The following is a 16859-nucleotide window of genomic DNA, read 5'->3' on the forward strand; positions in this document are numbered from 1 at the left end:
TTTAAGTACTAAATAAAGTTACCATATGCATATTCAGTTTACCAGGGACAGTCCTTATTTACCTCCTGTCCCTAGTAAATCGTTATCTGCATTATGATTTTGGAGAGAATTTGAGCATTCCTTCTAAAACTGGATTGGCTAATTTATGCCCCCTTGATTCAAATTGGTCAACTCCTAGCATGGCTAACAGCTCGATCCTAACCTTGTCTACTCAGTAGAAAGTCTTATTGATTCAATGAGACTCACTTATAAATGTGGTTAGGATTGCAGCAAAGTTGCACCACATCCAAACCCTGTTTACCTAAGCCTGGCAGGAGGGCAACAAGACTTTATCAAGTGGCCAAGTCACATTACCAAGATGAATGAGCTTAGGATCCAGTCTAAGTTCCCTTCTCTGCTCCTGCCCCTGACATTCCTGGAACACCCCTTTGGGGGACTTACACCAGACTTGGTTAAACAAGCCTTGGCTCAGCAGGGACAAGTGTATCTTTGGCAAACTCAAGGGGGAGGACTTAATGCTGCCTTCTCAGTAGTGGTGCCCTCTCTGTGGAACGCCCTCCCGTCAGATGTCAAGGACATAAATAACTATCTGATTTTGAGAAGACATCTGAAGACTGCTCTGTATTGGGAAGTTTATAATGTTTGATGTTTTAGCATGTTTCAATATATGCTGTGAGCCACCCAGAGTGGCTGGGGAAACCCAGCCAGATGGGTGGGGTATAAATAATAAAATTTTTATTATTATTATTATTATTATTATTATTATTATTATTATTATTATTATTATTATTTGCCTGGCTGAACAAGAGATCTGCTGCATCCTAAACTGCTCTTCCTGGTGGATCTTGCCATTGGATTGCCCTCCTTTTGTTTTCTTTCCTTTTTTGATGGCCTCTTTTGACTTTCACCCTGGGGGAGAAAATCTTTGTGGGGGAGTGGCCTGACACAAGCTCAGGTCTTTTTGATTGATGTAATCATTTCGTGCAATCATTTCTATTCCGTGCTCTCCTAATTGGTCAGGTGATGAGCATTTCCATAAGGTTACTCGTTGCAACCTTGCGTTTTCACAAATTAATAAATAAGCTGAAGTTCAAGGCTGCTTTCTCTGGGTTTCAGTTAATTTTTGTTGCCGTTCTGGCAGGATGGAAGCCGGCCATGTTTCACACAGCTGTCCAATTAGAACTTCCCCAGAGTGATAGGCAGTAATGAAATATAAAGGGAGGTTAATGCTGAGCTTGGCAGGGCTGTCATTGACAGTAATAGATATGGGCAGCTCCATCACTCTGGAGGACAGATGTGATTTTTGGTCCTTTCCTATTTGCTCTGGGTATGTGGAGTGATGCTACAGTTTTTCATTGACTATCTTAAGCAGCACATTTATGCGCTTGAAAGAGCTGAGTTGCTCAGATTAGCACACCTCAGTGCAGAGGGCCTGCGAAATAAAAACTAGCTGACTGTAACCTTGGAACTGGAAAAAAAAAGTGTTCACGCAAAAAGAAAAGAATAAGTTTATTTCACTCAGAACAACTCTCCCTGCGAAACTGCAAGAGATTATATAATTATTTACAAATATCAGAGCCCTGAGCAATCAGTGTCTATATCCTGATATCAACATTGGCAGGCTGTACTTAGATGAAGCGCTGTGGCATTTCCTTGCTTTAAATGATACAGGTTGCTTTGCCTCAGTGAATAAAAATAAGGTTTGGGTCAAAACTTACCCACCATCCGCAATAGACCCAGCATTTCTCTTGAACATGTGAAAATTAAAGCAGTTCTCATTTCAGTGTGGAGAACTTTGGGAGGGGACCAGAATCTGGCAGTTCCAATATCAAGTGAGAGCAGGGGTACCAACTTGAATAAAATATTGGGGGGCACATAAGTCCTGCTCTCCATAACTGATCACATGACACAGTGCACAGGCACTATTTGAATGGCAATACCCATCAACCTTGGGGGGCCCAGCCCCCTCAAATATTTCATTGGGGTCTGAAGAACCCTCGGCCCCTATGAGTTGGTTCCTATGAATGAGAGAGAGAGAGAGAAAAGTGAGAAGATGGAAGAATGCAATGAGGAGAACCTAACAGGAAAACTCACAATTGGAAAAAGGTGGCACATACAGGATTAAGAGAAGCTAACTCTCCAGTCTTCATTATCATTAAATAGGATGGCTTTTATACAAATTGAATCTTCAACAATTAATCCATAAGATTAGAAACTAGTGGGGAAGTGTTATAGTCACAGCATCGGGAGGGAGTGGAAGTTCACCTCTTCCAAATCTATAAATGAACAGCACGATTTGCACAACTCTGTTTGTTTTTTTTAAAAAAAGATATTTATTAGAGGTTTTTTTTTAAATGTAACAATGAAAAAATAAAATAAAAAGAAACAAAATACAACATAAAAACAGTTAAAAAACAAATAATTTTTCATAACATATCTTTCTTACGCTTATTTCCCCAGACCTCCTCATATCTCCCTTCTTTGTATTCCACTTCAATTTGTTAGTTCAGCAAATCCTTACCATTAAGCTTTTACCCATTTATAGACCTTTTTTTCCCCGTATCTCCTAAAGCATTACAGCTGGAAACCCCTTAGTTTATCCAACATCCTTCTAACATTCATTAATTTTACAATATTTCTGTAAATAATCTTTAAATTTCTTCCAGTCTTCTTTCACCAACTCTTCTCCCTGGTCTCGGATTCTGCCAGTCATTTCTGCCAATTCCATGTAGTCAATCACCTTCATCTGCCATTCTTCCAGAGTGGGTAGATCTTGTGTCTTCCAGTACTTTGCAATGAGTATTCTTGCTGCTGTTGTAACATACATAAAAAAAAGTTCTGTCCTTCTTTGGCACCAATTGGCCGACAATGCCCAGGAGAAAGGCCTCTGGTTTCTTCAGGAAGGTATATTTAAATACCTTTTTCAATTCATTATATATCATTTCCCAGAAAGCCTTAATCTTTGGGCACGTCCACCAAAGGTGAAAGAATGTACCTTCAATTTCTTTACATTTCCAACATTTATTATCGGGCATGATTTGCACAACTCTGACATACCACTTTGAGTTGGGGATTCCTGATCACACAGATAGTGTGGGGAAAAGGACGGTTGTTGATTTACCTGCAGCTGATGTCATAAAGACACTGGTTCCTGCATAGTCATCTGTTTTGCTATGGTATAATAATAATAATAATAATAATAATAATAATAATAATAATAATAATAATAATTTATTATTTATACCCCACCCAGCCACTCTGGGCGGCTCCCAATCAAATGTTAAAAACAGTACAGCATTAAATATTAAAAACTTCCCTGAACAGGGCTGCCTTCAGATGTCTTTTAAAGATAGGATAACTGCTTATTTCCTTCACATCTGAAGGGAGGGTGTTCCACAGGATGGGCGCCACTACCAAGAAGGCCCTCTGTCTGGTTCCCTGCAACCTCACTTCTCGCAATGAGGGAACTGCCAGAAGGCCCTCGGCGCTGGATCCCAGTGTCCGGGCTGAATGATGGGGGTGGAGACACTCCTTCAGGTATACAGGTAATTGTAACCCTAGGGTGAAGGATGTATTGGGACCTCACTCACAGATGAAAGGTCTTGGCTTCCCCAAATATAGCCTATGGCTTTTTCCTCCCCTTGAGCTTTCTCCCATTCAAGTGGTGATGAAGACTGAAACAAGAAATATGGGCCAAACTGACCTGCAGTGTATGATTTATTTAATTTTTACTTTTATTTTGCAATGGTGAGCTACCACATAAGCCATCAGCCTTGTATTCTCAGGGGCCTGTTTTTACAATCCCAGTAAGAAGTATAAAGGGAACATTCCCCAGGTCCTTTGTGCATCCTCATCTCCCACAGGTAGATTGAGTTCCCTTTGTCTACAGCTCCTATTTAGACACTGCATAATCTTTAAACTGAAAAAGTATTTCCAGGACTGCTTTGCTCAAAAACTTTCCCAAAACTCCACGAAGAAAACTTGGCTGGATTTTTCCTTGCCAGTCAAGCTTTATATTCTTCACGATCCCCAATGGTTTCCCTCTTGAAATCTTTTGCACTATTGTTCTGTACCTGAAACAGTAAAATAATTGATATCATATGACAGTTACATAATAAAAGTGCCTCCAGCACTTCAGTCCTCGGAGCTTCACAAGATGTGCCTTAGGTAGCAAAACACATTACTTACAGATAATTGATCCAAATATTATATTCTGTTACTCATAAAGAATTAGTGCTCTGTTCCCAAGATCCACAGTCAAATCTATTAGTCATCAGATTTATTTTTTTAAAGCTGTCTTTCAGTATCTCCTTAAGTGACACCTTTTCCTTCAGTACATCATGTTGTGTTCTGACCATCATCGCAATTCATGTCCAACTAGTGAAGAGATAGAATTTGGCTCCCTAGATAATGCAGCTAAAGGAAACCTAGAAACAGCTTGAGGCGAGATCTTTGCCATGTTTCTCTAATAAATTCAAATAGGAGTCATACTGAATTCTGTGGAGCTTAGATTTCTGCATGGCAAATCAACTTCTGGCATGTTTTCACATTCAAGGCTTAATAAGATTGCATCCTGAAGTAAGTGATCATATTGTGCTGTGAACAGATTGTTAAGTCTATTTTTTCTAATAGACAGAAGGAGGTGGAGTCCAGAGGTTCATGCACACACTGAATAAACCTATAAAATGATCTGAGACAACATGAAGTGCCATGGGAATTCTTGTCTCCATGAGTATAGCAGTCCACAATTAAAAATCTCTGAAGCAACCTCTACACAACCCTAATCATGCAAATGATCTCATTCACTGGCAATTTATTAGGAAGCAATGAAGTCTTCCATCCTTGGTCCTCCACCAACTCATTGGTCAGGTTCTTAATTACAGAGGAGTGCATTGGAGGAAGAAATCTCCAAGTACACATCAGGGCAGTTTCACATGTTACAAAATTCAGGGGAAATCACTTGTATTTCCTGTTAACTGTGTTCCCCCTTGGCCCATGCCTGAATTCAGAATTTGTGTCCTCTACCTGGTGTGAGATGCACCTGTTCTCCCCTGGCATCAGAAGCATGCAGCTTTCAGCAAAGAAAGGTGCACTTGTGCCATTCACACAGTAGGAAGAGCTGCAGAGAACAGAACATGTGTGTGAATCTTCCTTCTTGTCCCCTCCCCCTTCCCTGAATCCCATAATGTTTGATACTACTATAACTCTACGTTGTGGTTGTTTTCTCTGGAACCCAACCAGCTACAAAATGACAGTCTGATTTTGGGAAGACTAAAGGATGTTGGACATTACATTATTAAATTTATATTACACCTTTCCTCCGAGGACATCAATAGAGCATACATGGTTCTTCTTTCCATGTTATCCTCACCATAGCCCTGTGAGGTGGGAGAGACAGATAGACAGTTAATTGGCCCATGGTCACCCAGGGACCTTCATGGTTTGAACAATGCTCTCCCAGGTAACAGCCCAGCCCTCTAAACACTACACCACACTGGATATATTTTCTCTGGAAGTTAGTATCAACTGCCTTAAAATGATCAGCTGCTACAGGCTCAAGAATGTCACTGCAAGTTTGGAAGCATATTACACATTACCTGCATTGTCTTCAATAGAACATGGTGAAATTTAAAGTAATCCAGTTCTCTTGCACCACATTAATGAATATCTGCATTTTTGCATCAAATCCAGGCAAAATATTGGGAAATATTATCACCGATGTATCACTAAAGAATTTCCTCCACTCTTGGCAATATACTATTGAACGGTTTTTCTCTAGATGGCTAAGCACTCACACTGCCATCATGGTAAGCCACCATTTTCAATGAATTTTAAAATCCCAGTCAACTGAATATCTTGGCTGAAAGTTGTTGTTCCAATGCTCATTTCCTTGAGATAACATAACCCAAGACAGCTCACTGTGGAGGAGTAATGTGAGTTTCTGAATCACCAGTGCAGTGCTGGAAATGCTTTACTGCTTGCTCAGAGTTGTTTGGGGGCGCAGGCAATAGAAAGTTAGAGAGATAAAATACAGACTTTATGAGCAGTAGGCCTGGATTCTTATTCAAAACTTGGAGCTTCTCTACATTTTTCACATGCTTTTCAGTTTTGAAAGGAGCCTACAGAAACAGAAACAAACAAGAGATTATATATACATATATATATCCCGTTATTTTCTTCTATATGCTGTGCAGTATCCAGAACATATTGATTTTTCTAGCTCCCAACCTTTAAAACTCATCTTTGCGAGTGATAGTCAATAAGATTTTTTTCTGTTCTCAGGACAAACTTGACATACACAACCTCAAAGTAAAAAAATAGTTGCATTATTATTATTATTATTATTATTATTATTATTATTATTATTACTACTACTACTATTACTATTATTATTACTATTACTATTTTGAGATCACTGAGCTTCTCCCCAAACTCTGTTGAAGTAGGCATACTTTTAAATACACCTCTGTCTGTGGCATAGCTTCTCTGACACAAACATACAGTGGTAGCTCGGGCTACGAACTTAATTTGTTCTGGAGGTCCGTTCTTAACCCGAAACCCTTCTTAACCTCTGGCATGCTTTCGTTAAATGGGCCACCCACTGCTGCCGCACCACCGGCGAACGATTTCCATTCTCATCGCAACCCGAGGTACTACTTCCAGGTTAGCGGAGTTTGTAACCCGAAGTGTTTGTAACTCGAAGCATTTGTAACCCAAGGTACCACTGTATTTAAAACGTAAGTCTGGGAGACTCATATTAAAGATTAGCAAAATCTGATCGACGGTGACTACATAGGAATGGCCACTTACCTGGTTCAAGGGTGAGCGGCTGTTGTAACCTGCTGCGGCTGCTCCAAATGCCCCACAGAGCCTTGCCATCTTGTCTGCAGCTGCTATCCACTTCTCCCAGCCGCCACAGAGCATTTCAAGTTCCTTCCTGGCCCAGTCTTCAAATTCAGCCTATCTGTGGTAGCCTGGGGAGCAGGGCTTTGGGGAGTGGACCCGGAGGCTGTAGTCTTCACTCAGGTCCGCTCCCTGACAAATTTGAAGCCAGCAACACAGGGGCAGGGAGCAAGACTGTCATCACTGCTCCCATAAAGAATGACCCAAACAAACTCAGTCTCCTTACCTAATCGTGGGGCTAGTTCTATGCTTCCTGCTACTCTCATTAGCATCACTATTAACTTCACTGTTGCTCTGATTACTGTTCAGGTTCTTGGGGAGCTGGTACAGAGGTACAAGAAGCATAAATGAAAGAAAGCAAGGCTTTCATTCCACTGGGAAAGCAAGGTTGGCATTTGGTTTATTATTTGGTAACATGGTCTTTGAAGTGTGATCAATTAGGAGGCTCTTTCAGAAAGAGAACAGGAGTTTGTATTGACCTCCAACGCAGCTAATATTCCCTATGCACTACTAAGCCTTGTTTGAGCGCTGCTGTGCAGAATGTAATGCCGTTTCCAATATAAAACTCACTGTATCAGTGTGTACACATATATGTAATTCATGCATCTTCATGCACGCACACACTTGATTCAGTATAAATTTGTACAAAGAAAAACAGCAGCCTAGTCAGGGAGTTGGATATCATTTTCTGAGAAGCAACTTTTGGATTGGAATACTTGAAAACATACATTTTAGGCAATGACTAGATTCATTTTTATTTTTTCCAGGCTCTGAATATCACTAATTCAAAGGTGCAGGACACAAAATTGATCTGTTGATGTGAAATGGTTTGATATCCCTTTATGAAATATTTTATCAGCCATTTGAAGGATGCAGTTTCAACCAAGATCTTTTGGTGCGTGGGTAGGCAAACTGAGGCCCGGGGGCTAGATCCAGCCTAATCGCCTTCTAAATCCAGCCCACGGACGGTCCGGGAATCAGCATGTTTTTACATGAGTAGAATGTGTCCTTTTATTTAAAATGCATCTCTGGGTTATTTGTGGGACATAGGAATTTGCTCACCCCCCCCAAAAAAAATATAGTCTGACCCCCCCCACAATGTCTGAAGGACAGTGGACCGGCCCCCTTGCTGAAAAAGTTTGCTGGCCCCTGTTTTGGTGCATTGTCTCATGTGCAATATGGGGATAAAGATTACTGACCTGCTTTGCAGGATTAAACCAAAATAATGTATGTAAAGTGCTTTGATTATTCTGTTCGATTTCCAAAACGTTCGAAAACTGGGACGTGGCTTCTGATTGGCTGCAAGAAGTTCCTGCAGCCAGTCGGAAGCCAGAGAAGTTGCATCGGACATTCGGGTACCAAAGAATGTTTGCAAACTGCAACACTCACTTATGGGTTTGCAGTGTTCAGGAGCCAAAACGTTAGACTCTCAAGGCATCTGAGATCCAAGGTACGACTGTATTTAAATGGCTTATTATTGGAGATGATGATTAGAAAGATATTCCTACTCAAGATTCAAAATCCCTTTGATCTGTGTAGAATCCAGTTGGGGGAGTATCTACAGTGTAACACCCTATTCCTTAAAACTCTAATTCAGGGGTGGAGAACCACAGATCCATGGGTCAAATGTGGTCCTCCAGGCCTTTCTATAGGAGGCACCACAGACAAAAGATTGTGTAGAACCCACCACCCCACTTGTCATCTTCCAGTCCTATGTGAATAGGATCCACACACATCCTTTCTGTATGTCTGTATTGGAAGACTGCATTGTAGCCTCCTTAGGACAAAAAAATGTATATATACATAATCCCAGCTGTTGCTTTAAGGAGTCGCAAATATGGCAGTAGAAATTGATAGGAGAGGGATGCTTACTTCTTCCAGCACCTGCTACTTGGGAGCTAACCTGTGTTCAAAGGAGACTGGCCCATGTGAAAGCGAAGTGGCAGCAGGGGGAGGGGGAACAGGTAGTTTTGAGGTAGACACCTGTATCTCAACTTCTCAGCTAACAAATGAAGCCATTGTAGCTTTAAAAGGTGTCTGTGTAATATGTGCTTGCTGATATTTCAGTTTCCCATATACTGCTGCTTAAAATGCCACTTTTATACATCGCAGTTGCACTGAGATTATTTGTCGACTAACTCTGCTGATCCTTTTCCTTCCCACAAAGGCTTTCAAATTATTTTATGCCCTTTTGGAAAGTAGCCATAAAACAAACACCTCTTTCCAAGCTTGTCTCAGCAGCAGTTTCTTTATAGGAGCGGAAAAGTCTATTATGGGAAGGAAATAGGATGGCTCTGCTTATGAGTCTGACCTGGAGTTTTACATCTATCGCTGTTTAATTTCTTAAAAGTCTCTTTTGTGTATTCTTCCCCCTCTCCCTTCAGTCATGAAACACAAGAATAAACAGCTCCAAAGTGGTGTTGACAGGTGACCAAAATGTGAGAGCACTATACGCAGCACTGGGGAGAATATTCAGTCAAAAATGGCCCAGTTATGTCTATTTAGAGCTCTAAAGTTATATTTTATCTTCTCACTCTGTCCACTTCGTTCATTTCCTTGTGTTTCATTTTTAAGCTGTATCATCCCTTTGCCCCTCACTCAGGAAAATACAGAGGATACAATGAGATAAAGAAATCCCCATTGTATTTATATCACATGGTAAAGAATGCTTGTGCCAAAATCCTTGCTTCTCGGACAGGATTCTCTGACTTCCCCACACTGAAAAAAAAACCCATGTAGAATCTCACACAGCAAAGTGTGCTATAGAATGGATATCTGACCAAGGTCCTCACTGATCCTGTTGACTGAGTCAGTTCTTTGGATCTGTTAGCCATTCTTTCCCACAAATAGCAGCTCACACAAGTTATCTATTTGTTTGGGCAGCGCAAAGTCAAAGCAACGGACTTGAGTGAGATTGCTCCCTCCCTCCATAAACTGGAAAAGCCTCAATTTTGTTCCATTTCTGCAGTGGATGTGAGTTTTATAATCTTTAGCTCCTCCCATGTGTGCTTTTTAAAATGATTTTATCATCATTATATTAATTCAGCAGAACAACTTGGTCACAATAAGGAAATTTTGCCCATGGTATAACCATTTTCCACCCTCCTACTTTGATTCTCTGTACAACCTAGCAATTCCAAAATATAGACACATTTTTACCCTTGCAAGACTGAATGTATTGCCCTAGGCTATACTTGAGGGAAAATTTCAACAGATTCCACATGGAAAACACTTATGTCGCTGTGGAGATGGCAGTACCAAATCGGTGGCACATGCCCTCCTGGCGAGCACTCTTTACAAAGACCTGAGGAACGAGATTATCACCCCTCTTTTATTGTCCATTTCTGGTCATCCAACCACTGCCACAGTGTCTTTTCTCCTGGCAGATCAAGAGGAGCAGATGACAGCAAAGGTTGCAAGGTTTTTAACTGGGGCAATCAGAATAAGGTCCACTGTTTGACTGCTGCTTCAGGATCCTAACCTGTGTTTTATTATAATCAATTTTTAATTTTGTTCTGTGTATATCACAATGCTCTTTCGTTGCTATGGCCGATGGCTAACACAAATAAAGTTTTATTCATTCATTCAGCCGGGCTTAAACAAAATTGTTTGTGTAACTTTATACATTTCTCAAACAAGCTGCCACAATGGTTTTTACATCTTGCTATAAATCAGGTGGTTTTTTTTAACATATCTTGCTATACTATATTTTTTTAAGGAAAATGCTCATCGTGTTGTAGCTTACATGTAGCACCCTGATGCTTCTGTGCTCAGTGCATGGAAGGAAATGAGGTTGTATAGTTTTCTCAATGATGCAACTTACACACTTGGTTGTGACTGATGCAGCTCGATGAAAATGCCTGCTTGTAAATCCAAAGGAACCCATACTATCCTCAGGTCCTTTCAACCTTTAATTTGCACCAGCCGTACTGATTTCTATGCTGAAGAGCAACCCTAGCAATTTTAGGACAACAACCGAATGTTCTTTGCAGTATTGTTCGTTTACTATGCCCTTGTTCTATTGGTATGGTCCATACCACAAAAAGGAACCATAAGGTCACTCATACAGCTGCATCCAAAACTCAGAGGAGGGATATTATATTGTGTAGTCAATAATGAACGTATTTACTACATCTTTCACACATCCACATATACATAAACTGGACACTACTCACACAGTATCATTGTATTTCTGGCAAATCTCATCTTGTGTTAAAAGTGATCATGAGCAGAATCTCCTTTGCTCTCCAAAATTGCAACAAAGATTCAAAACCTTTCTCTCTTGGAAGCCAGTTTTTCAAGCCTTCCTTCCCCTCAAACCTGGAGCTTGTAAGAGAACAGCTCCTGTAATCCCCTTTTAAATGAGGCATTCAAACTTGCTGAGTCTCCACAATGAGCTCTTGCCAGCCAGCACTGTTTTACTGAGCCATACATCATAGGAGTGACGGCGATCTGATGATGTATTACATTAATGCATCATCAGTATGACAGAACTCTAATGATGGATGAATACTACATCATCCAGGAAAAGCTCCCACATTTACTGCTTTGGTAAACCTGCTTTTATACACATATTCACATTGCTAAGTCTAAACCTCTACAAAGTCGGTCAAAATTTTCAATTTTGAAGAAGAGCCCTCAGATACACGGGCAAATACATGCTACTATAATCCTAGGGATAATTCATTTGTGTGACTGTTATTTCATCTTAGATTGGAATGCCTGCAAGGGCTCAGGAATTCTCAAACAAGGTAATATATATTTATCTGAAAGGAATAAATCTCTCCCCCCTTTTGACATTTGATGGGCCAATTCATAGAGGTGTTCAAATAACTGGGGGATCACATAGATGAAAAGCAGGCTGACTGATTCATGATAATTCATAGCCAAGTAAGGACCGTTCATGGCATTGAACAGCAAGTCTGCCACGAGGTCTTTTGAACTATGGCAGGAACATGTGAAGCCAAAGCTCTTCATACTCAGACATAAAGAGCAAATGAGCTCTCACTTCCAAAGTGAATGGATGGACAGTACCCTATTTTTGAACCTCTGTTAATATGGATGGGGTGGGTCTACTCTTTCTTGGCCTTGCTCCAAGTGTGTGCAAGTGCAATTTAGGAAAGGAAATGCCTTATCCTCTATTCTAACCACTTATTATTACTCTAAAGAGGGAAGTAATATTTCAGGTTGTGCACATAGGTTGTCAATATGGGCAGTTAAATGGACCCATGTTCTGGGTAGACAGGCCAACCCAATGCATAAATCTCACTCCTTCAAAAAGGGCGTGACTGGGGTATCAAAGTACAGTCACAACATATTCTCTTAAAATACAATGTTGTTGTTTTTTCAATGCATTCTTAGTCTTGTAAATGCAGAACCCCACAAGTGTCCCTATTTTCCAGGGACAGTCTCTGATTCACTGAAGCCATCCCAGTTCCTGATCGTATTCTGGAATGTCTTGCTTTTCCTTAGGACGTCCCTATTTTCATCAGAGAAATGTTGGAGGGCATGGAGTTATCTGACCCCAAAGCCATCTGTATAGGGAAGTATTTTAATGTTTAGATGGGTGGGATAGAATAGAAATCTCCCTATTTTCATAGGAGAAAATTTAGAGGGTATGTAAATATTTAATATGTTTCAAACTTTACTGAGAAATTTCACCCCTGCCCTCCAGTAAACTATGAAATTTATGCCTGATGAACAGCAATCTAACCTACCCTTAAGGACAATAAACTGTGGGATGAGGAGTTCCTCTTTTCTTCTGTGTCTCCTTCATTTTTCATGTGTTGCACTTCTGTCAGAACAAGGATCTAAAAGCAAAATCCATGTTGGAGAAGAACCATTAGTGATTTGTATCTGGAATCATTTTCTAGCTGCAGTTTACAGTTTAGAAAACCAGTGTGTTTTCCTTGTCTTCCATGACCTATAGGGTGGGGGCAGACTTAAGCACCAGTTTGGAGAAGTACGCTGGTCCCACAAACCTCAAAGGAGATTGAGCAAGACTGACTGAAAATATTAACAGCTGCCTTCTACTCTATACCGTTTATCAATTCTGGCTAATCCTGGTAAGTGTATTTTCTTTTATTCCCCTCCTGTATATCAAGCACCATGTCTGGAAAAACAGATGGTGTTTCACTTCTAATTCCATGTCTCTCTGTTTTCATGTTCTTACATACTAGAAATTCTAATACCTAACAAATCTGTTTACATTCATCAGTATTTTTCTTATTGCCGTTACTCTTTCCAAACCAATACTTTCGTTGTAAAATTTCTGGTCTATAAAAATACAACAATTATGCAATTTTTGTTTTTTTTTGTTTTTTATTTTTTATTATTTCCCATTTTCTCTCAGACAGCAATGGAACTTGCCATGTCTTTGCCAAAACACTGGGTTCCTTTTTTGAAGAAGAAAATAACTGAGTAATGTATTGCATCCGTTTAACATTTTTCAGCAACAGAAAAGGGGCCCTTTTTTATTCAAAACCTTCAGGTTGATTTGTGTCTCTATGCATGCAAATCTCAAAGTGTCACTATTTACCATATAGAAAGAGTGGTTCTGAAGTACAGTGGTACCTCGGGTTACAGACGCTTCAGGTTACAGACTCCGCTAACGCAGAAATAGTACCTCGGGTTAAGAACTTTGCTTCAGGATGAGAACAGAAATCGTGCTCCGGTGGCACGGCGGCAGCGGGAGGTCCCATTAGCTAAAGTGGTGCTTCAGGTTAAGAACAGTTTCAGGTTAAGAACGAACCTCCGGAATGAATTAAGTTCTTAACCCGAGGTACTACTGTATAGATTCATTCCCTCATTCCTCTACTTACTTTTAGCCTTTGAAGCTAGATTTTTTGTTCCAAATTTAGGGGACTGAAGTGAAAAAGGTTGGGGCTTAAAACTGATGGCAGTGAGAGATGGCAAAATTGCCCAACAGTTTGGGAGGTGTTTTACCATTTCATTTCATTTCACTTTTAATTTGTATACTGCCTTTCTATATTACTATACACAAGGCAGTTTGCAGAAACAAAATATACAACACAGAACGCACACCATGTAATAATCTGATCCAATAATAAAAAGTCACAATAAAACCCAACTTTAAAATGGAACGACTTACATCAAATAAAGTAATATTCAATAATCTATTAGAATATAACAGTACACAATAAAAATAACTCTCAAAACATCAGCAAATAATTAAACAGAAATTCACTCTTAACAATTACAATAAATAATTACTAAACTTTGATCAATAAAAAATGACTGCAAGTCACAATGCACAAACGACCACCATATATACAAAACCATGTAAACCGAGAAACCAAGACACACAACTTTTAAAACTATATATATTTAATGGAACTCTTCTTCTCCCTTCCCAGTGAAGTGCCGCAGAGGAAGTTGCCTTATACTGAGTCAGACTGAATCTAGCTGAATATTGTCTACAGTGACAGGCAGTGGTTGTCCAGGTGTTGGCAGTTGAACTTGAGACCTTCTACATTCAAAGCAGATGCTCTTCCACAAAGCTGCATCCCTTTCATCTCTTTATTTCGCTACTGCCTTTTTTTAAGTGATGGATAGTGGCAGCTGCAGAATAGCTCCTCTTGGGGTCTACTAACAGATGGACGTTTCTTCTCAGCTCCCTGTAACACCAACTAATTCATCAGTGCTGTTCAACAAACTTTCCCAACACCTTACCTCCAGAACTAGCTCGTTGGGTTAGGCAGAGCAGCTATACTGGCTTCTTCACAGGTGGGTCACCAATGCTTACTAGGAGGGTTGAGCGGGCAGGGAGGTTGTCATGGTGCAAACACACCAATTGAGTCCATTTGATGCCCCTGCTGTGTATTTGCACTGTACTAGCCTTCTTCCCACTTTGACCCTCCCACCCTGGGGTGGAGGGAAGCAAATGCTGGCTTTTTAAATTTATTTTTATTAAATTGAGCACCACCTTGGTCTCTTTTAGGAGGAAGGGTGGTACCTAAAAGTTGTTGTTGACATCCGTCTGTCTTGGGAGACAATAGAAGAGTGTGTCTTTGGGGGTGAAATCAAACTGTTGGAAGGTTACAGTGCCTGCTGTGCCTCTAGGGACTGATACAGGAGATAAAAAGGGAGCATTTTACTTTGTATTTGTGTGTGTGTGTGTGTGTGTGTGTGTGTTTAATTTAGGTTTTTATTCAGTTGTCTTTTTTGTCTTTTTTTGTTTTCCTCCCTATGCCATTGAATTATATAAATAAATAAACAACTTCCCAAAGATTTACAATGGTTAGAATGGGGGGGGGGGATAATTTACAGGTTAATTCAAGAGTTTGCAGATCCCATCCATTATACATATATATCCATGCACACCCTGGAAAGAGAAATCCATATTTACTTGTCAACAGATTCTGTTTCGAGTCCAAGATACTGTGTGACTGATGTATCTTTGTTACACCTGCCTAACACAATCACAAGAGCTGTATTATTCCTACCATCAGTGCTTTGACAGCTGACAGGTTTATGGGGAGAAGCTGCATGCACAGCTCTGGTGCATGTCATATGAAAAGCCCTGCTGGATCAGACTAAAGGCCCATTTCGTCCAGCATTCTGTTCTCCCAGTGGCTATCCAGATGCCTAAGGGAAGCTCGCAAGTAGGACATGAGTTGAACAGCATTCTTCCCAATGTGCTCACTCACAACTGCTATTCAGAGGCATACAATCTCTGGTATTAGAAGTTGTACGTGGCCAACATGACTATTTTAATCTTCCTCCTCCATGAATCTGTTTCCTGTATTCCACTTTTAAAGCCATCCAAGTCACTTCATATAGCGTGAGTTAATTCCATAGTTCAACTATGTGCCATGTGAACAAACACACTCTTGTCAGTCCAGAATCTTTGAGGATTTACCTCAATGGGAAAGCCTTCTTTTTGCCCACTTTCTTCTTACTATTATTATTCTTTATTAAATTTGAATACCGCTCTCTACACTGTAGATCTCAAAGCAGTTCACAACATAAAATTACAATATAAAAACACAAAATACATAATCCTTTTTTTGTATATGATTTTTATTAAATTTTCTGTTTTACAATTTAAAATACATTTTACATCCTTAAGATATCAATGACTCCCCTTCTTCTCTTTCCATGGTTCATTTTACATATCATAAATCCCTGCATATTTTACAAAAACTATACTGTTCAGTATTCCATTATTGCATCCATCAAAACTTGTTTACACTGTCGAATTTATCTTAATGCTGCCTGCGTTTTCAGCTATGCACAATTATTTCCCATATATTCATCAACTTTTTCCAATCTTCTTTAAACATATATTCTCTTATTCTATATGTTAAGTCTGCGAGTTGTGCAGATACTGTCAGCATAAGTCACCATTCTTCTTTAGTTGGAACCTCGCTCATTTTCCATCACAAAATACATAATCTGATGGGAATGCTATGTTGTTGTTTAGCCGTTTAGTCGTGTCTGACTCTTCATGACCCCATGGAGCAGAGTACACCAGGCACTCCTGTCTTTCACTGCCTCCCGCAGTTTGGTCAAACTCGTGTTAGTAGCTTCAAGAACACTGTCCAACCATCTCGTCCTCTGTCGTCCCCTTCCCCTTGTGCCCTCCATCTTTCCCATCATCAGGGTCTTTTCCAGGGAGTCTTCTCTTCTCATGAGGTAGCCAAAGTATTGGAGCCTCAGCTTCACAATCTGTCCTTCCAGTGAGCACTCATGGCTGATTTCCTTCAGAATGGAGAGGTTTGATCTTCTTGCAGTCCATGGGACTCTCAAGAGTCTCATCCAGCACCATAATTCAAAAGAAACAATTCTTCAGCGATCAGCCTTCTTTAGGGTCCAGCTCTCACTTCCATACATCACTACTGGGAAAACCATAGCTTTAACTATACGGACCTTTGTTGGCAAGGTGATGTCTTTGCTTTTTAAAATGTTGTCTAGGTTTGTCATTGCTTTTCTCT

The 16859-nt window shown here is 40.2% G+C and overlaps 1 long non-coding RNA gene across 1 annotated transcript in view; it reads right to left on the minus strand.

The window, feature by feature from the left end:
- The window catches only part of LOC310714484, a 602255-nt gene that overhangs the window by 208298 nt on the left and 377098 nt on the right, over positions 1-16859 (minus strand). The gene's annotated exons all lie outside the window — the stretch shown is intronic.

This window comes from Podarcis liolepis (assembly GCF_965112155.1).
Source record: "Podarcis liolepis genome assembly, chromosome: 8".
Taxonomy (NCBI): Eukaryota; Metazoa; Chordata; class Lepidosauria; order Squamata; family Lacertidae; genus Podarcis; species Podarcis liolepis.